The following is a 21,852-nucleotide window of genomic DNA, read 5'->3' on the forward strand; positions in this document are numbered from 1 at the left end:
TGGTGCAGAGCCTTGCAAAAACAGAAGAAAAAAACAACTTATTTCACAACACTCTGGGGACAGATAATGCAAGCAAGTGAAGCAGCCCATGCAAATACATGGAGACATGAAAGAAAATGTGGGCTTTTCAGTGCTACATGTGGTTTAGAAGGCCTGGTGCACAGAGCATGTGTAGGCAAGTGGCGGGAAGAGAGGTTGGGATGGGAAGCAGAGCCAGATCATGTATGTTATGTTAAAGGAATCCAGATTGCTCCTTGAAGGCATTGGGAGTGACCTAACCAGACCTGTGGTTTAGAAAGAGAACTTGTGGAAGCACCACGAACAATTTAGTTGAGCTAAGAGATCACTGCAATTTGGTATTATATATGCCACTTTCCTGATGGGAAAACAAGCAAGAATGTTCTGAAGCTGACTTTAGTTAACAACTGGGACAGATGCTGCTAGTTGCCTGCATACTATCTCTATTCCTTTTCAGCACTACCTACAGAATTACAATTTTCTTTGGAGTGGCAATGTGCCAAATTAGAAACGCTCATCTCCCTCAAAATCTGATTTGATGCTAAAGCCAAAGGACCACAGTTATGTCCAAAAAGACGTAAGAGGGGAAATCCTACTACTGGGAGGAGTTTCTGTAAAACCTGTTGTTTTCCCGATTAAAAAGTAATATACAGTGAACACATGCCTTTCTGTTCAACCTTGCTCCTTCTTTCTGCCTGAAACATGAATGTGATACCTAGAGATGGAGTCATCGTGTTGTGAACTTCAGGATAAAGCCACACACAAAGGATGGGCTTTTCAGCATGTGAAGAAAAGAAAGAATCTGGTTCCTTAATGATTCTGAATCCATATACAAGCCCCTGTGTCTCTGTTCTTTGAAGTAAAAGGCTTTTGCTTTAGTCTTCCAGGGCTCCCCTGAATCTCAAAAGGCTGTCTCAACAGTTAATGATTAGGAAATGTGAACACGTAGAAACAAAGAATACATGTTGGGCTGGGAAACTGATAACAATTTAGACTCTAAATCCAACACATGGCAGAATCACCGAATTCCCAGTTCCCTGAAAGACACAGAAAAAGGTCTGACACACATTCCTAAGTTGTTTTTACAGGAAACAGACCCCCACTAGATGAAAACTGCTGACTGCAAGCATTCAGGCCCCAGACCGATTGAAACCAGAAGGTTGACGATGCTCAAAACTTCACCTCAGGCTTCCCTGGTGGTGCCGTGGTTAAGCATCCACCTGCCAATGCAGGGGACACAGATTCGAGTCCTGGTCCGGGGAAGATCCCACATGCCGTGGAGCAACTAAGCCCATATGCACAACTACTGAGCCTGCATTCTAGAGCCAATGAACCACAATTACTGAGCCTGAATGCCACAACTACTGAAGCCCATGCACCCTAGAGCCCATGCTCCACAACAAGAGAAGCCACCACAACGAGAAGCCCATGCACTGCAATGAAGAGTGGCACCCACTCGCCGCAACTAGAGAAAGCCCACATGCAGCAACGAAGACCCAACACGGCCAAAAATACATTAAAACAAAACAAAACAAAACTTCACCTTGATGCCAACCAATCCAAGAACTGAGCACAAGCTGATGGGGCACTCTGCAGCCTCCCTCACATTGTGTTTGAAACCCCTTCCTTAAAAGCCATCAGGGAATTCAAATCTTTTGAGCATGAGCTGCCTGTTCTCCTTGCTTGGTGCCCTGCCATAAACACTGTACTTTTCTTCACCAGAAACCAGTGTCAGTAGATCGGCTTTGCTGCACGCAGGAGAGTGGATCCAAGTTTGGCTCAAGAGTGCAGTTACTTCAAGCCACTGCAGCATCCCTAACTGCCCATCTCCAGATTTATTTTGATATGTAAAAGCAAATTTCTACTTGGTAAGGACCTATAGTCAGATTTCAACTACGTATAGCGAAAAGTAACACTGACTCAGCAACAAAGGAAAATTGATGGACCAAAAAAAAAAAAAAAAATCTAAAAAAACAAAAAAACTAAACAGTAAACAAGCAGAGAAGAGAATCTTGCTCAAGACAGAGAACGAACCAGAAAAGACCCACTAAGCCTTTTATTGTGGTGTATAGTCCCAAAAGCCTCAATCTGTGTCTTTATCCATCTCATCTTTTCTTGATTTTTTAAAAGTTTAAACCCATGATGTAATTCCTCCTATTCTACCTCACCATTTTTTGTTTTTAAAGATTTCCTAGGCTTGACATAGGATTAAGAGTAAACTAGGCCTCAAACTTAAGGATGACCTTTGTTATTACCTGAAAACACAAGCAAATAAATACCCAGAGTATTTAGAGGGCCCCCATGTCACCCTAATCCATCATTTTTCTCTCATACTGCTAGCTAAAAAGTACCTATTAAAGGAAGTATTATTAAAATATCTTACTGAGGCAAACAAGTTTTGGTGAAAGGAACAATCAGAGCCATAGTCACTAGTTTTTTGTTTGTTTGGTTGGTTGTTTTTTCCATGAAAGCAAGAGATGAATGAACATCGGCATTATCCTAGATTTAAAGAGAAAAACTCCCAGCAATACACATTTTTTAAACTGTGCCAGATCTACCAAGTGAGGCTTTGGAACCCCTACACAAGGGGTAGGTCACATCTTCTCCTCCAGTCAACGTGTGCAGTTCCCATTGGCATTTCTGGGCTTCTAGCCATAAAGGGAGACTAGCATGTGGGTCTCAGCTATTCAGTTTCCCTGCACATCACAGGAACTGTTCTGATTATATGTGGGCTAATGCTGACACACAGTGTTGTTCCAACTAAGTAATTCCAAACATTCCCATCTGAAGCCAACCTACATTACCCCTCTGGCTGCCAGATGTTCTTGTGAGGAACTGTCTCCTCTGCCGTGTCATGAACCTTGATTAAAGCAGATGAAGGGCACTATATTTACTTCATCACCCTTATGTGGAACAATGTCCTGGCTATTGATTACAACTGGTCTGCAGTTGGAAAGAATAACCATTACTATATGAAAAGTTCTAAAAGCTCAACTGAGAAAACATGTAATACAACTTAACTGATTGATTTTAACTAACGACTGGTCAGCCTGACCTAAATGGACAAATCCTTTGTGACATTACTTACTTTTATTACGGTCCAAGAGTCAGTCATATCACTTCTGAGAAGCTGGTTTTCTGTTGGATGTGGATGATAAATAATGAAAGAGTCACCTCCATACAACACTGCAAAAAAAGAAAAGAAATGTTATGCATAACATACTTTACCTCTACCCAGCTGCATGCTGGTTTGATTGACCCCAGATGCTAGCAAAAGGCAAGGCAAAAAGCAAAACCACATAGCATGTTTAAACATCTTTTTATTTATACCTGCGTAATGAACTCAATGGTCAGGATAAACATTTAAAAATAAGATTTACTATGAATATCATTAGTCAAGCTCTATCATAGCTCAAACTTTATGATGATTAAATACGAAAAGCCTTATATTGAATCAGAATGGTAGAGTTTTCACAAATGGTATTAAAGGAGAGAATGGGGAAAGATAAAAAAGAATGATAATTTTTTTACACCAAAAGCTGTGCTATCTATAATCTTCCAAACCTGGAACCTTCAGAAATTAGAGAAGCTAACATTAGTGCAGACCTAAAAATACAGGAAAAAATGAGATGTTCTGTGGTAGACACAGGGTTTTTAGTGATACGTACTCTAGATCTGATGGTGAAGACATACAAGTCTGGTGGGGCAGAGACAACGTGTAGCTCTAAAATTCTATGGCTGGCATACCAAAAAGTTTCAACTCAAGTATCAATTCTAATTGACTGGTAGTATTTCTCTGGAACATTATATTGAGCAAACTTCAGAGAGAGAATCCAAGATCAGAAAGAAAAAAATGCTATAACAGACTAGTAATACCTGCCATGGAGAGAAGCAGTAAGAACATGTATCAAACATACCATCCTACCTACGGTATGAGTTTCTGCAATCAACTGTAGTTTAAATATAAAAACTTCAGTTCCTTTTCTCTTACTAAAGCCAAATAAAGTTTTAAGAGAATTTAAATATTCCGGATTTTTTTTTTTTTTACTATCTACTCTGCCACAGTTGCTAGAGCTTTTTCCCCATAGCACCACTTTCCATACTAGCAGATTAGTTTATTACTCTGACAATTATCCATGGTATCTCCCCCAATGTATGACTCTACTTGAGGTAAGAAACAAACAAGTTCATTTATCACTTAACTAGGACAGAAATATCTAGAATTTATCAGAATAAAGTAGAGAATGGGTCCTAAGGGTATGGGTAATCCAAATTGGATAATCGGTTATTTTATTAAATGTTGACTTAAATGCTATTTAACATCACCTATGTTTTCATAGTGAGATAGATGAAAATCAGCCATACTCTAGAACACGTGACTATAACTTATTTTATTTATTTCAATAAATATTTATTGGGCATCTAGTCATTGTCAAGCATTAGTCTAAAAATTACACAAAGGTAAAACAGTTATTGTGGTATACTTTAAAGTGAACACAGTCTGGATATATGTATAACTGGTTCACTTTGCTGTACAGCAGAAACTAACACAACATTGTAAATCAACTATACTCCAATAAAAATTAATTAAAATAACTAAATAACACAGTCTGGTCTCTGTCTTCAAAAACTTACGATTTAGTAAAAGAGATCAATATTCAACTAACTGATTATATAGGACAATTTCATATACACAAAACAATAACATGTACAGTTTGTAGCTAGAGCAGAAATTGTTAAATTTGAGAAGACTACTGCTTTTTAAATTAAGGACTTAGTAGAAGTACCCCAAATCCTTCATTGAAATAAACAAAGTCAATGAATCAGGAATGGGTTTACCCTAAACCTGGCTGCTTATGCCACACCGGAGGAGACCCAACAGGACTGTGAACATACTTCTCGTCAAAGAAAACATGAAAGGAGTTTGGAGTCCACAAGAAGCATTCATCCCTCCATTCTGCCATAATGGTCCTCCTGCTGCTCCAGGCATCTAAACCCAAGGAATGCTCATCAGCTCAACGTTAGAAAGAAGACAGTCATCAGCAAGGTCTTCCAGATGACTATCATGAAAGGAAATGATGGAAATGTCCAAAGTGAGCCAAGAGTATGAATTCAGAGGAAAGACCAGTTTACTAATTCATCAGCAATTTACTGATGCCTACTGCACGCAAGGCAGTTTATAAGGGATAGGGAATACAAAGTTGACAGAATTCCAATTTCTGTCCTCATTTCAAGAATCTCGGGTCTGGAAGGGGAGGAAACAGCTTTTAAGGAAATGAGTAAAATGAATTTGAGTCTTTTCCTAACCACTTTCCCTTCCCTCCCCTTCTCCACAACAAGCCAACTGTACAATATCATGTAGGTTAGCAGGGAGCACACAAAGACTTGTGGCAGGGCATCCAGTCCACAGGCACCTGAGGAAGTGAGAAATGGGAGAAGGGTGGGACCTAAGCAGAAGATAGATCCATCTCAATCAGAAGCAGTGGGTCTGCTGACATCTTAGGAGGCAGGGTACAGGGAGTGGATGCCTGGAGGTGGAGGTGGCAGGCCTGGATGGTAAACTGGTTATACTGAACAAAATAAATTGTTGAGAATAACGAGAGCTGGGTTTCTCACCGGCAAATGTATTGATACTTACATACATAGTAAAGGAGAGAGTCTATACAGAGTACTACTCTGACATGCTGCCTGGAAATTAGAGGTATCCATATGACCTCATGTATATTTATGTATGTACATATATATTATATATATATTCAAATAGATATAGAAATAGTATAAATATGCTTATATTTTCTAGCTTTCTATGTTGAGAGAGCTGAGAAGTGATGGCATCCCGCTAGTAATGAGAGCCCAGATCTTAGAACCACAACTTCTTGGATAAATAGCTGATTCCAGAATTGGGGCAGGGAAAGTACAAGATAAGGCAGGAACATATTTTGGGGCCAGAAAGTAAGAAAGTGCTCAAAGAATAATGAGTACGTGTCAAAAAGACACAGGAGCCTTGAATAGGGTTCCCACTGGCCACATCTGGGGCAAATTCAAATGTCAAAACTCATAATGATAGTAACAGATGACAAATCAATGAATAAAATAGGAATCCATGAAACTATGCTGATCAAATTCAAAAATAAATGAGAAATTTCTTCTCTATGCTGGAATGTCAACAAATAAATGTAGATTGTAAGGGAAAATCAACATTTAGCAACCATGATATTGAGCTTGATACAAGTACTGGTTGTCAATAGAGGCTTAAAGGTGGTAGATAAAGGTGTGATGACAATAGGATATGGACATAATCTTAGGATATTTTCCCCACAAAGTACTATCATTAGTATTAATATACTCAGGGAGAAATGGTGACTTTACAGTGGAGAAACCTGGCAAGCACCAACATGATCAGGTGAAAAGTAAAAAAACCCCTGTGTGCCCCAAGATGTGATGCACTGGTAAGAGCATAGCAACACTTTTATGGTACTACTGCCAAGAAAGCTTCAGTCTGGTCAGGAGGAAACACTGGGGAGACCCAGGCTGAGTGTCATGTGACAGAGAGAACACAGAGCCTCCATTATATAAAACTGTGAAGGGTGGGAAAGATGGGGGAAGGAGGAACACCTGTATAATTGGAGGAAACTGAACAGATATAATAATTTAATGTAACATACATTCCTGGATGGGATGCTGGCCCAGAAGAGACACTTTGTTGAACAACTAGAGAAAAGTGAATGGGATCTGTGGATTTGATGGTAGTATTTTATCAACAATTTCCTGATCCGGAGAGTTTCATAAAGGTTATGTAGGAGTGTGTCCATGTTTGGGGAAATAACACACTGCAGCATTTAGGGGTAAGAGGGCATCAAGTCTGCAATTTGCTTTTAAATAGTTCCAGAAAAGACTAATGGTAATGGAGGTATTTTTTAAAAAGGGGGTGATGGAACAAATGTGTTAAATGTTAATAGTTGGGGAATCTCTGTGAGGGATACATAGGAGGTCTTTGTAATATACTTCAACTTTTCTATAAGTTTGAAATTATTTCAAAATTACTGAGCTGATTTTTCTTAAAGTTAATGTGCTGAAGACTATTGCAGAGAGGTACAGCAGGAACAAATAGCCCACAAACCCAGGTAATTTTCTTCATCTTTCTCATAATTAACTGAATTTCTAATTCAAGCTCTAGAGACTGCCAAGATTCATATTCCATTCAGTGACTCCCCATATACTCCTTTTCAGGGACCTATATCTAAATTCTGGACTCTGATAAATCCCAGGATATTGGGGAGAAAGGTGTGGGAAGACAGCCTTCATTTTCACCAGCCTTGCAGGTATCCAGAGACAGTGATGACTTTATCTGGTCCCATCTCAGCATCCCATGCAGATCCCTGAAGAAATATTCCTCATTCTCCTTTCACACAGCTCCTTCAGGTTTGCTGCTCTCTCTACCCTAGTGACAACCTGGCATGACATAAGCTCCCCCCAGCCCACCCCCCTCTAAAAAACTCATATACAACTATACCAGGGTAAAGTATGGGGGGGATTCTTGAACTGACTGACCGAGATTAACTTTCTGCCACTTTAAGGAATAGAGCACAAACTAAATATTTAACTGAAATATAGAAAAAAATCTAAAAACTAATTTACCTGCACTTTTGAGTTTGTGATGTGACAACAGAAAGTGGGGGGATGAAGGAGGGGGAGTTCCTGCCTGGCTTTTGAATGTCACAATCTTAAATCCGTAAGAGAACAGAAAGGAAGACTCGCAGCTCATGTGAAACCATTTGACAAAACATCATGAGTAGGGACTTCCCAGGTGGCACAGTGGTTAAGAATCTGCCTGCCGATGCAGGGGACATGGATTTGAGCCCTGGTCCAGGAAGATCCCACATACCGCGGAGCAGCTAAGCCTGTGCGCCACAACTACTGAGGCCCGTGCACCTAGAGACCGTGCTCCGCAACTAGAGAAGCCACCGCAATGAGAAGCCCATGTAACACAACGAAGAGTAGCCCCCGCTCGCCACAACTAGAGAAAGCCCGCACACAGCAACGAAGACCCAGCGCAGCCAAAAATAAACAACTAAATTGAAAAAAAGCAAAACAAAACAAAAATAAACATCATGAGTAACGGTGATACTCCCTCTCCTCACCCCACTCTCCAAGATGGGAAAAGGATTATGTACATGGAGGCGAAGGAAGAGAGTCAGAAGAAGAAGAGCTGGACATTGGTAGGACCCAGAAAGAGAGAGGGGCCCTGGACCCTTTTTTCCTGAGCTAGTCCAGAGAGGGAGCAAAACCCCAGATAAGTTTGTGGGTTCAAAATCAGGTAGATCTTATATCCCATTTTCCCAGGAGAGTCTTGTGGAGGTGGAAAAACCCAAAAAAGCAGTGACTGCCTGCATGTCTAGACCAGTGGTTCTCATCCCTGGCGAAATGTTGGCACTACCTGGGGACTGTACCAACACTCAAACTCCTATCCAGGGCATGATTCTCAAACATTAACAGGTATCAAAAGCACTTTCAGAGTTCTTAAAAAAAAAAAAATCTACCTATCTATCTGGATACCATCCACAAAGTTCCTGATTCAGTAGGTCTGGGATATACCAAGAATTTCAGTTTCTAATCAGTCTCTAGGTCAGGCTGAATACTGCTGCTTCTAGACTACACTTTGAGACCCTTGCCCCAGGTATTGGTAGATGTAAAGCTCCTCAGGTGATCTTTACATTCAACCAGGGCTGGTAACTGCAGGTCTAAGCAGATGGAGCCTCAGGCAATCCCCCAGACATTCCTGTTTATTGCATGGGAGAAAAAGAAAGCATTCCCAATTGGGTCTAAAAGTTGCACAGTGGTAGTGGAATGACCCTGATTCCAAAGAAACGAACATTCCCGTGAAAGCCTGTGTCAATGACTGATCAAGAACTTGGTGGAGGACAGACAGCTCAGGAGATGCCTCTGCAACCAGATGACATCAAGGAGCAGAAAGCCCTGTATTCCTTTCATCACCACCCTCCACCCCCCACATACACGCACAACACAGTCACAACCCAGGGAGAAAGTAAGTGGGGCAGTGGGACTTGCTGTTTGGCTGAGAGAGTTAAATGTTTATCACCTTAGTGGAACAGGCACTCAAAATAAAAATTACACTGAGGCATAGAAAAATTTTAAAGCTAAACGTTTATGGCCTGATATTTTTTAAGTAGTAATAAGCAAGGTCATTTTTCATGGCTAAAGGGACCAGAAAGGGTGTGAGAAGAGTGGTTAAAGTTTGGAATGCTAGATGAGGTAATGGACATGGGAACTGACCAGAGATTGCTAAAAGGATTATCGACCTGAGTTGCGGGGCCAGCTGAGATTGGAAGCCATAAATTTGTAGTGGCATCAATTCACACAGTTGGGTAACTTTTCAGCACGTGCTGCCAGCCACCTCACAAAAGCAGAAGGAATTGTTTACATTGATCTAAAGTTGAGGGCTTGTGGATCGGTATAGCTAAAGGGCAAATCAATGAAGAAAACTACAGCTCTTGAATGTCAGTTGTTTAACTATTAACTCTCATGGAAAAAGACAAGCAGCCAATTAGGCTTGAAGAAGGTGGAAACTTGCTAGCACAAGGGTGTAATACAATGTATTACCAAAATGGGAAATATATTCAAACTCAGTATTGCTCTGGGGCAAGCAGGAAAATCAGTGGGCGGATATAGGAAGTGGGAGCATCAGAGAAACCACAGTTTGAGAACCTAATCAATCAGCTAGAGAGCAAATTATTTAACCACAATCAACTTAAAAATAATAATTTGAGGGCAAATAATGAACTAAGTTTCTTTGGAATAGATATTCCTTTCTGAGACAAGAGAATAGCAACTATCAACACATACATAAAAGTCATCTTTTCCAGCTTTTTAAGGGACTAAAAGACTCATGATTCTTGTATTCTAAAAAAGAAAAATCTAAAAATCAACTAAAAGAGGTTTTTTGAATCATAATCTGAGAATTCAAACACTATCAAGTTACTTAGTATCTTTGACTTAGTACCAAATCAGACATTCCCAGAATTGTTACCTGGTATATGTTTTAGATGTTTTGCAATGGTAGTTTTAGTGGGCAAAACTAAAGGGATAATTGCTTTCATGTTTATCAGCAAGCTTCATTTTCCTTTCCTTACCATGAAAAATCCACTGAATTGGCCTTAACCCAAAAGTTCTTTGTGGTGAGTCTGAGAATGCAGCATACGTGTTTGCCAAGATAGTTATATGATAATGTTAAATTCAATGGGGCACTTATCGTACGAGCTTTAAAAAAGAATAAGAAATGGCACAATAGTTTCCCCTAGTCTGCACTGAAAAAAATTCCCTTAAAAGAATCTTCTGATCATATTCTACAATTTATTTTAAATGGGAATTGCAGAAATGAATAAGCAACCACCAAAATGCCTGGAAGCAGTAAATGAAATTCCAGAGAGTGACTGAAAGTGTTGATGCAGATGGTGGTCAGTGTTTGGGAACTCTGCTGTCAGCCTAATTGTGAGTAATGACTGAACTCTGAGAAGTTTGCAGATTTGCATCAGATAAGCATCCACAATGTTGGATTCTTTCAAACTTTGTTTGAATGTGCCTTGGGTCATTACCTTTTTTTCACTTGTTTTAATCTTTGATCTTTTCATTTCTAAGAAGATATTCAAAAATATATATCCAGATATCCAGTGGCTTTTAAAACTAGCTTTAAATCTGTAATTTATTCTATCATCAAACTTTTTAAACTAAGTATATTGTACATATCACCAAAAAATGTAGCCAACTATTTACTCAACAAACATTTTTTTGAATTCCTCTTCTCTGATGTCTTCTCCTCTACTGCTTTCTTCTACCTCTCCTTCTCCTTCCCTCATTTCTCAATATCTACCATCAAGGCTGCAACAGAGTTTCAGAGATCATACAGTTTAGTGGGAAGGAAAAAAAAACAAACATACATAAATAGAATTATTATAAAATTGTAATAAGAGCTATAAACTCTTACTGGGTACCACGAAAGAGAAAAGTGGCAGTGGAAGGATGGAGAAAATATAAAGGCATGAATTTGCTTCAGAAATGATAGTCATGGAAAGCTTTTGGGGGGAGGTGATTTTGAAGACAAGCTGACTTTGGGAACAATAGTCCAGGCAAATGAACCAAAATGTGCATGAAGCCCTAAGGAGAAAAAGAGCATGGGGTGTTCCCAAAAGGGAGAGATGATTAGTGTAGCTGAAGGCCGGTGAGAGGACAGGAGCCAGAGTTTAAACTGGAGAAGCATTTAGACAATGAGGGGCTTGAGGGATGGGAAGGGGCTTGGATTTGATTCTAAGTGCCCTAGGCAGTCACTGAAGGAGTGAGAGGTGGAGAATAACACCATTAGATCAGATATTTGAAGTTCTTTTTTAAAAAAATCACTGGCTTTTAGTAGACAACGGATGGGAGGAAGACAAAAGTAGAAGCAAGGAGAACAATTAGAGATCAATGAATATAGTCTAGACAGGAGATAAGAGTGGCCTGAACTAGGGTGGGAACAATGGAGAGACACCCTGCCCCATTTCAGCCCTGAGTATACCCAATTCTATCTTTATATCAGCAAAACAGCTTTATGTTTTATCCCTCTTTCTTGCTCACAATTCTTTATCTGTATAAAGACATAAAGTGCCTGGTACGATAATTGCACATTGTTTTCATTTGTTCCAGTGACCTTTTTTTCTACTTATCCTGAAACTGTCATCTTCATAAGGAGGGACTTAAAAGAAAGATAAAAGGATAGCCAACATTCAGCTCACCTGAACTGAAAACAGTCAAGTTGTTTTGTATAGTGAGAGAATAACTGTCATTCTAGTTCATGAGAAAATGTATTATATTTATACACTCTTGTCCTGTGGACTAAATATCATGTTATATAATCAGGCAAAATGACTCCAAGTCAACAATATAAACTTGACCCAAATTTAAAAGTTAAACTAAGACTTGAAGTTGGTTCCCAAACAAATTTAAAATTTACTAAGCAAGAGACCTTCAAGAAGGCAGAGGAGTAAAACGTGGAGATCACCTTCTTCCCCACAAATACATCAGAAATACAACTACATATGGAACAACTCTTACAGAACACCTACTGAACGCTGGCAGAAGACCTCAGACTTCCCAAAAGGCAAGAAACTCCCCACGTACCTGGGTAAGGAAAAAAAAAAAAAACAGAGAGAAAAGAATAGAGACAGGACCTGCACCTCTGGGAGGGAGCTGTGAAGGAGAAAAGGTTTCCACACACTAGGAAGCCCCTTCCCTGGTGGAGACAGGGGGTGGTCGGGGAGTGGTGGGGGTGGGGAGGAAGCTTCGGAGCCACGGAGGAGAGCGCAGCCACAGGGGTGCGGAGGGCAAAGCAGACAGATTCGTGCACAGAGGATTGGTGCCGACCAGCACTCACCAGCCCGAGAGGCTTGTCTGCTCACCCGCCAGGGTGGGCGGGGGCTGGGAGCTGAGGCTTGGGCTTCAGTCGGATCCCAGTGAGAGGACTGGGGTTGGCGGCGTAAACACCACCTGAAGGGGGCTAGTGCACCACGGCTAGCCAGGAGGGAGTCTGGGATAAAGTCTGGACCTGCCTAAGAGGCAAGAGACCATTGTTTCTGGATGCGCGAGGAGAGGGGATTCAGATCACCTCCTGAACGAGCTTCAGAGATGGGCGTGAGCCACGGCTATCAGTGCAGACATCAGAGACGGGCATGAAATGCTAAGGCTGCTACTGCAGCCACCAAGAAGCCTGTGTGCAAGCACAGGTCACTATCCACACCTCCCCTCCCGGGAGCCTGTGCAGCCCGCCACTGCCAGGGTCGCGTGATCCAGGGACAACTTCCCTGGGAGAACACACGGCGCCTCAGGCTGCTGCAACGTCACACCGGCCTCTGCCGCCGCAGGCTCGCCCCGTACCCGTACCCCTCCCTCCCCCCGTCCTGAGTGAGCCAGAGCCCCCTAATCAGCTGCTCCTTTAACCCCGTCTTGTCCGGGCAGAAACGGACGCCCTCAGGCAACCTACATGCAGAGGCGGGGCCAAATCCAAAGCTGAACCTCTAGAGCTGTGCGAACAAAGAAGAGAAAGGGAAATCTCTCCCAGCAGCCTCAGGAGCAGCAGATTAAATCTCCATAATCAACTTGATGTACCTGCATCTGTGGAATACATGAATAGACAACGAATCATCCCAAAATTGAGGCCGCGGACTTGGGGAGCAACTGTAGACTTGGGGTTTGCTTTCTGCATCTAATGTGTTTCTGGTTTTCTGTTTATCTTAGTTTACTATTTAGAGTTTATTATCATTGGTAGATTTGTTTACCGATTTGGTTGCTCTTTCCTTTTTTTTTTATATGTAGATATAAATATATTTTTCCTTTATCTCTTTTTGTGTGTATGTGTATGCTTTTTTGTATGATTTTGTCTGTATAGCTTTGCTTTTACCATTTGTCCTAGGGTTCTGTCTGTTTTTTCTTTTTTTTTTTGGACAGTTTTTACACTTGTTATCATTGGTGGATTTGTTTTTTGGTTTGGTTGCTCTCTTCTTTCTTTTTTTGGTGTTACTTTTTAATTTTCCTATTTAAAAATTTTTTTTTATTTTAATAACTATTTTATTTTATTTACTGTTTTTTCTTTCATTCTGTCTTTTTTTTCTCCCTTTTCTTCTGAGCTGTGTGGCCGACAGGGTCTTGGGGTTCCGGCCGGGTGTCAAGCCAGTGCCTCTGAGGTAGGAGAGCCAAGTTCAGGACACTGGTCCACCAGAGACCTCCCGGCTCAAGGTAATATCAAACGGTGAAAGCTCTCCCAGAGATCTCCATCTCAACACTAAGACCCAGGTACACTCAATGACCAGCAAGCTACAGTGCTGGACACCCTATGACAAACAACTAGCAAGACAGGAACACAACCCCATCCATTAGCAGAGAGGCTGCCTAAAATCATAACAAGGTCAGAGACATCCCAAAATACACCACCGGACGTGGTCCTGGCCACCAGAAACAAAATCCAGCCTCATCCACCAGAACACAGGCACTAGTGCCCTCCACCAGCAAGCCTGCACAACCCACTGAACCAACCTTAGCCACTGGGGGCAGACACCAAAAGCAATGGGAACTATGAACCTGCACCCTGCAAAAAGGAGATCCCAAACACAGTAACTTAAACAAAATGAAAAGACAGAGAAACACACAGCAGGTGAAGGAGCAAGGTAAAAACCCACCAGACCAAACAAATGAAGAGGAAATAGGCAGTCTACCAGAAAAAGAATTCAGAGTAATGATGATCCAAAATCGTGGAAATAGAATGGAGAAAATACAAGAAACGTTTAAAAGGACCTAGAAGAAATTAAGAGCAAACAAACAATGATGAACAACACAATAAATGAAATAAAAAATTCTCTAGAAGGTATCAATAGTAGAAGAACTGAGGCAGAAGAACAGATAAGTGACCTGGAAGATAAAATAGTGGAAATAACTACTGCAGAGCAGAATAAAGACAAAAGAATGAAAAGAATTGAGGACAGTCTCAAAGACCTCTGAGACAACATTAAATGCACCAACATTAGAATTATAGGGGTCCCAGAAGAAGAGGAGAAAAAGAAAGGGACTGAGAAAATGTCTGAAGAGGTTATAATTAAAAATCCCTAATAAGGGAAAGGAAAAAGTTAATCAAGTCCAGGAAGCACAGAGAGTACCATACAGGATAAATCCAAGAAGAAACACACCAAGACACATACTAATCCAACTTTCAAAAATTAAACACAAAGAAAAAATACCAAAAGCAGCAAGGGAAAAACAACGAATAACACACAAGGGAATCCCCATAAGGTTAACAGCTGATTTTCCAGCAAAAACTCTGCAAGCCAGAAAGAGTGGTAGGACATATTTAAAGTAATGAAACGGAAAAACCTACAACAAAGATGACTCTACCCAGCAAGGATCTCATTCAGATTCGACAGAGAAATTAAAACCTTTACAGACAAGCAAAAGCTAAGAGAATGCAGCTCCACCAAACCAGCTTTACAACAAATGCTAAAGGAACTTCTCTAGGCAGGAAAAACGAGAGGAGAAAAGACCTACAATAACAAACCCAAAATAATTAAGAAAATAGTAATAGGAACATACATATCGATAATTACCTTAAAGGTAAATGGATTAAATGCTCCAACCTAAAGACACAAACTGGCTGAATGGATACAAAAATAAGACCTGTATATATGCTGTCTCCAAAAGATGCACTTCAGACCTACAGACACACACAGACTGAAAGTGAGGGGATGGAAAAAGATATCCCATGAAAATGGAAATCATAAGAAAGCTGGAGTAGCAATTCTCATATCAGACAAAATAGACTTTAAAATAAAGACTATTACAAGAGATAAAGAAGGACACTAAATAATGATCAAGGGATCAATCCAAGAAGAAGATGTAACAATTGTAAATATTTACGCACCCAAAATAGGAGCACCTCAGTACATAAGGCAAATGCTAACAGCCATAAAAAGGAAAATCAAAAGTAACACAATCATGGTAGGGGACTTTAACACCCCATTTTCACCAATAGACAGATCATCCAAAATGACAATAAATAAGGAAACACAAGCTTTAAATAATACATTAAACAAGGTGCACTTAATGGATATTTATAGGACATTCCATCCAAAAACAACAGAATACACTTTCTTCTTAAATGCTCATGGAATATTCTCCAGGATAGATCACATCTTGGATCACAAGTCAAGACTTGATAAATTTAAGAAAATTGAGATCATATCAACTACATTTTCCAACTACAACACTATGAGATTAGATATCAATTACAGGAAAGAATCTGTAAAAAATACAAACACATGGAGGCTAAACAATACACAACTAAATAACCAAGAGATCACTGAAGAAATCAAAGAGGAAATCAAAAAATACCTAGAAACAAATGACAATGAAAACATGATGACCCAAAACCTATGGGATGCAGCAAAAGCAGTTCTAAGAGGGAAGTTTATAGCAATACACTCCTACCTCAAGAAACATCTCAAATAAACAACCTAGCCTTACACCTAAATCAATTAGAGAAAGAAGAACAAACAAACCCCAAAGTTAGCAGAAGGAAAGAAATCATAAAGATCACATCAGGTATACATGAAAAGGAAATGAAGGAAACGATAGCAAAGATCAATAAAACTAAAAGCTGGTTCTTTAAAAGGATAACAAAATTGATAAACCATTAGCCAGACTCATGAAGAAAAAAAGGGAGAAGACTCAAATCAATAGAACTAGAAATGAAAGGGGGGAAGTAACAACTGACACTGCAGAAATACAAAGGATCATGAGAGATTACTACAAGCGACTCTATGACAATAAAATGGACAACCTGGAAGAAATGCACAAATTCTTAGAAAAGCACAACCTTCTGAGACTGAACCAGGAAGAAATAGAAAATATAAACAGACTGATCACAAGCATTGAAATTGAGACTGTGATTAATCATCTTCCAACAAACCAAAGCCCAGGACCAGATGACTTCACAGGCAAATTCTATCAAACATTTAGAGAAGAGCTAACACCTATCCTTCTCAAACTCTTCCAAAATACAGCAGAGGGAGGAACACTCCCAAACTCATTCTACGAGGCCACCATCACCCTGATACCAAAACCAGACAAAGATGTCACAAAAAAGAAAACTACAGGCCAATATCACTGATGAACATAGATGCAAAAATCCTCAATAAAATACTAGCAAACAGAATCCAACAGCACATTAAAAGGATCATACACCATGATCAAGTGGGGTTTATCCCAGAAATGCAAGGATTCTTCAATATACACAAATCAATCAGTGTGATAAACCATATTAACAAACTGAAGGAGAAAAGCCATAGGATCATCTCAATAGATTCAGGAAAAGCTTTTGACAAAATTCAACACCTATTTATGATAATAACCCTCCAGAAAGTAGGCATAGAGGGAACTTATCTCAACATAATAAAGGGCATATATGACAAACCCACAGCCAACATCATTCTCAATGGTGAAAAACTGAAATCATTTTTACTAAGATCAGGAATAAGACAAGGTTGTCCACTCTCACCTCTATTATTCAACATAGTTTTGGAAGTTTTAGCCACAGCAATCAGAGAAGAAAAAGAAATAAAAGAATCCAAATCGGAAAAGAAGCAAAGCTGTCACTGTTTGCAGATGACATAATACTATATACAGTAAGCCTAAAGATGCTAACAGAGAACTACTAGAGCAAATCAATGAATGTGGTAAAGTAGCAGGATACAAAATTAATGCACAGAAATCTCTTGCATTCCTGTACACTAATGATGAAAAGTTGCAAAGAGAAATTAAGGAAACACTCCCATTTACCACTGCAACAAAAAGAATAAAACCTAGGAATAAACCTACCTAAGGAGACAAAAGACCTGTATTCAGAAAACTACAAGATACTGATGAAAGAAATTAAAGATGATACAAACAGATGGAGATACATACCATGTTCTTGGGCTGGAAGAATCAACATTGTGAAAATGACTATACTGTCCAAAGCAATCTACAGTTTCAATGCAATACCTACCAGCTATCAATGGCATTTTTCACAAAACTAGAACAAAAAATTTCACAGTTTGTATGGAAACACAAAAGACCCCAAATAGCCAAAGCAATCTTGAGAAAGGAAAACGGAGCTGGAGGAATCAGGCTCCCAGACTTCAGACTATACTACAAAGCTACAGTAATCAAGACAGGATGATACGGGCACAAAAACAGAAATATAGATCAATGGAACAGGATAGAAAGCCCAGAGATAAACCCATGCACATATGGTCACCTTATTTTTGATAAAGGAGGCAAGAATATGCAATGGAGAAAAGACAGCCTCTTACTGAAGAGTGCTGGGAAAACTGGACAGCTACAAGGAAAAGAATGAAATTAGAACACTCCCTAACACCACACACAAAAATAAACTCAAAATGGATTAAAGACCTAAATATAAGGCCAGACACCATCAAACTCTTAGGGGAAAACATAAGCATAACACTCTATGACATAAATCACAGCAAGATTCTTTTTGACCCACTTCCTAGAGTAATGGAAATAAAAACAAAAATAAACAAATGGGACCTAATGAAACTTAAAAGCTTTTGCGCAGCAAAGGAAACCATAAACAAGACGAAAAGACAACCCTCAGAATGAGAGAAAATATTTGCAAATGAAGCAACTGACAAAGGATTAATCTCCAAAATTTACAAGCAGCTCATGAAGCTCAATATCAAAAAAAACAAACAACCCAGTCCAGAAATGGGCAGACGGCCTAAATAGACATTTCTCCAAAGAAGATACACAGATTGCCAACAAACACATGAAAGAATGCTCAACATCACTCATCATTAGAGAAATGCAAATCAAAACTACAATGAGGTATCACCTCACACCAGTCAGAATGGCCATCATCAGAAAATCTACAAACAATAAATGCTGGGGAGGGTGTGGAGAAAAGGGAACCCTCTAGCATTGTTGGTGGGAATGTAAATTGATACAGTCACTAAGGAAAACAGTATGGAGGTTCCTTAAAAGTCTAAAAAGAGAACTACCATACAACTTAGCAACCCCACTACTGGGCACATACCCTGAGAAAACCATAATTCAAAAAGAGACATGTACCACAATGTTCATTGCAGATCTATTTACAATAGCCAGGACTTGGAAGTCACCTAAGTGTCCATCAACAGATGAATGGATAAAGAAGATGTGGCACATATATACAACGTAATATTACTCAGTCATAAAATGAAACTAAATTGAGTTATCTGTAGTGAGGTGGATGGACCTAGAGTGTGTCATACAGAGTGAAGTCAGAAAGAGCAAAACAAATACCATATATACGGAATCTAAAAAAAAAAAAAAAAGGTTCTGAAGAACCTAGGGGCAGGACAGGAATAAAGATGCAGATGTAGCGAATGGACTTGAGGACACGGGGAGGGGGAAGTGTAAGCTGGGACGAAGTGAGAGAGTGGCACGGACTTATATATACTACTAAATGTAAAATCCATAGCTAGTGGGAAGCAGCTGCATAGCGCAGGGAGATCAGCTCTGTGCTTTGTGACCACCTAGAGGGGTGGGATAGGGACGGTGGGAGGGAGATGCAAGAGGGAGGAGATATGGGGATATATGTATATGTATAGCTGATTTGCTTTGTTATGAAGCAGAAACTCACACACCATTGTAAGGTAATTATTCTCCAATAAAGTTAAAAAAAATTATTAAGCATTATCCCTCTTCTCTATCAATGAAAGTATCAGTGTTGATATATCCAAGGAGTTTTTCGCATTATGACAGTGTTCATCTATACTTCCCAAGCAGTTAGTTAAGGAAAATTAGCATACCTTGGCATTTATAATTCTTCACTGATTTGATGGTTCTTTGGTGACATGAATTATAAGTGACATTAATGCACACAGTATGACACGGTCTAAAACTTTTCATTTCAGTGTAAAGTCCCTTGTTATTTATTTGTTAGTTTATAAAGGGCTTAGCCTCATGGCTAGAATATTTTCCTTATTAGAAAATGAGTAAAATAGATGCTTTATCCTAAATCATCTCTGCAGACAGGCCCAAATTATTCAATAATTCCTTAATACTCACAGTTGGGCATTCGCTGTCTGCTCTGATTCTTATCACTGGCAAAACCTTCCTAGATAGTTAGCAATTTACAATATGAATGAGTGGATGTGTCAGTAAGAAAGAAAAATACAGGTCAAGTGACAATAGCTGACTTTTTTTTTTTTTTTTTTGCGGTACGCGGGCGTCTCACTGCTGCGGCCTCTCCCGTTGCGGAGCACAGGCTCCGGACGCGCAGGCCCAGCGGCCATGGCTCACGGGCCCAGCCACTCCGCGGCATGTGGGATCTTCCCGGACCGGGGCACGAACCCGTGTCCCCTGCATCGGCAGGCGTACTCTCAACCACTGCGCTACCAGGGAAGCCCCTAGCTAACTTTTTATAAACGGAAGAAACTATTATTTTTCTAAGATGAAATAAAATAATTTTCTTTGGTTTCACTGAGTAGCAGAAGGGAGGAGCTGAAATCAATTCGGGCTAAAGGCCAGTCAATAGCACTTCAGCACTCTACACATGGCTCAAATCCATTTTATGAATCCCCTCTGGGAGTAAATCCCTAATTCCAAATTAGGTCTCCAAATCCCTTTCAGTGCTTCAGCTTCTGCTGGCTGATCTGGGTAGATATTTCCCCCAGACTCCTTCTTCCATCTTTGTTTTCTTTTTCTTTTCATGTGCCATTCTTGTGATGAATATTTGAACACCAGCATGATGCTTATATAAGCTTAAGTGCCAAGCTTCTCAGAGGGAGCTGAGGCAGCGAAGCGGAACATATCATGGCCGGGAAGGGGGAAGTGCTACCATGATGATTTACCCAGAGGACTCGCCCTACGTGATCGCTGCATAAATTAAATTCCATTCGTCATCCTGGTTGTCTTTGTCAAAGCTATCTCTCTCCCTTTTGTAAACAGCAGCAGGGTTCTGTAGCACTGGAATACTAGGGAAAGCAGACGAGAAAGGGCAATATATGTACCTCCACAGGGCATGCAGAAAATCATTTTCTAGTGACATGAGTGAACAAAGAAAATTGCACTAGAGAGACTTGTTCCACAGCATGAGGAAACATTTTGCAGGAGAGTGGATGAAAGATGTGATGAATGTAGATGGCATTATGAAACAGTGGCTCCTGAAATCGACATAATCATTATATACAGTGTTTCCTCAGATATAATCATGTGACATCGTTCTCTTACCCAGCACTTCCTCCATCTTCCTTAGTTCTCCAAATTTGTTCTGTGTAATACGTGTCCTATGGCTCCTTAACACGTAGTGAATAAGAATAATGCACTCCTGTCATGACATCAGGTACCAACCCATGAAAGGAGTCAGGTGACTAACCACTGGCAACAAACATTAGAATGTCCTTGCTGTTTGCCAGCCAGGAGATACCTCTGGGCAATTGATTTCCTCAGGTTTAGTTTGGGTTTATTTGTGTATCTTCGAACTGAGTCACCAGAAACTGTGGGCTCTGGATCTGTAAAAGATTAGCATTCCTGACAGAAAGGCAATCAATAACAGCGAGAGACATCTGCTGCCTTAAAGACACAATATCTTGTTTATTCAACATTATTTATGCTTCTCCCTTATTTGTGTTATGAATAGAGAGATTCAAGCTGGTAAAAAAAAAAAAAAGCTCTAGATTAAATACCTAATTAGTGAACCCCAACTTCTAAAAGGTTTTTTCCTTACTAATTAAGCTTCATGAAATCATAATCATGGATTAATCCTAATTATAGCAGGTTTTTGTAATTAATTTTCTTACTTTTATCAAAAAATAGAAAATAAGAGCTAAGTCAGAGTATATTTTATATTGATACTTCAATATATCAATCTTTTATAATGAAACTAAAGTATTTAAATTATAGAAGACATATTTAATTCCCAATGTAGAATAACCATAATTCAGCACCAGTGCTAAGAAGTGCTTTCTCATCGCAAAAAGAAATAGCATTGACAGGGGAATTCTTGTATTATGAGCACCTGCTATAAGCTAGTCTTTGAGCACAACGCACTATTGTCAAGCAGTTTGATACCTACAAACTTCTGAGGGTACAGAAAACACCTCAAAACAACATGCCCAATATAAAACATCAGGTCTTCTCCGACCACTTCCTTCCCCTATATGCTGTACCATCCATCCAGGCCCACAAGCCATAAAGCTAAGAGGCTTCTCTGTCATTTCCCTCACCCTTACCCCCACATCTTACCAACACCAACCT

At 39.9% G+C, this 21,852-nt stretch overlaps 1 long non-coding RNA gene across 2 annotated transcripts in view; it reads right to left on the reverse strand.

Annotated features, from left to right (window-relative positions):
• LOC307194741 overlaps window positions 1-21,852 on the reverse strand; it is a 566,811-nt gene that overhangs the window by 182,955 nt on the left and 362,004 nt on the right. For both annotated transcript variants that reach the window (XR_013830618.1, XR_013830619.1), the window contains exon 3: window positions 3,107-3,204. This is a non-coding gene — a long non-coding RNA (uncharacterized lncRNA). The remainder of the gene's footprint in view (window positions 1-3,106; window positions 3,205-21,852) is intronic.

Source organism: Stenella coeruleoalba (genome assembly GCF_951394435.1).
Source record: "Stenella coeruleoalba genome assembly, chromosome: 11".
NCBI classification, from domain to species: domain Eukaryota; kingdom Metazoa; phylum Chordata; class Mammalia; order Artiodactyla; family Delphinidae; genus Stenella; species Stenella coeruleoalba.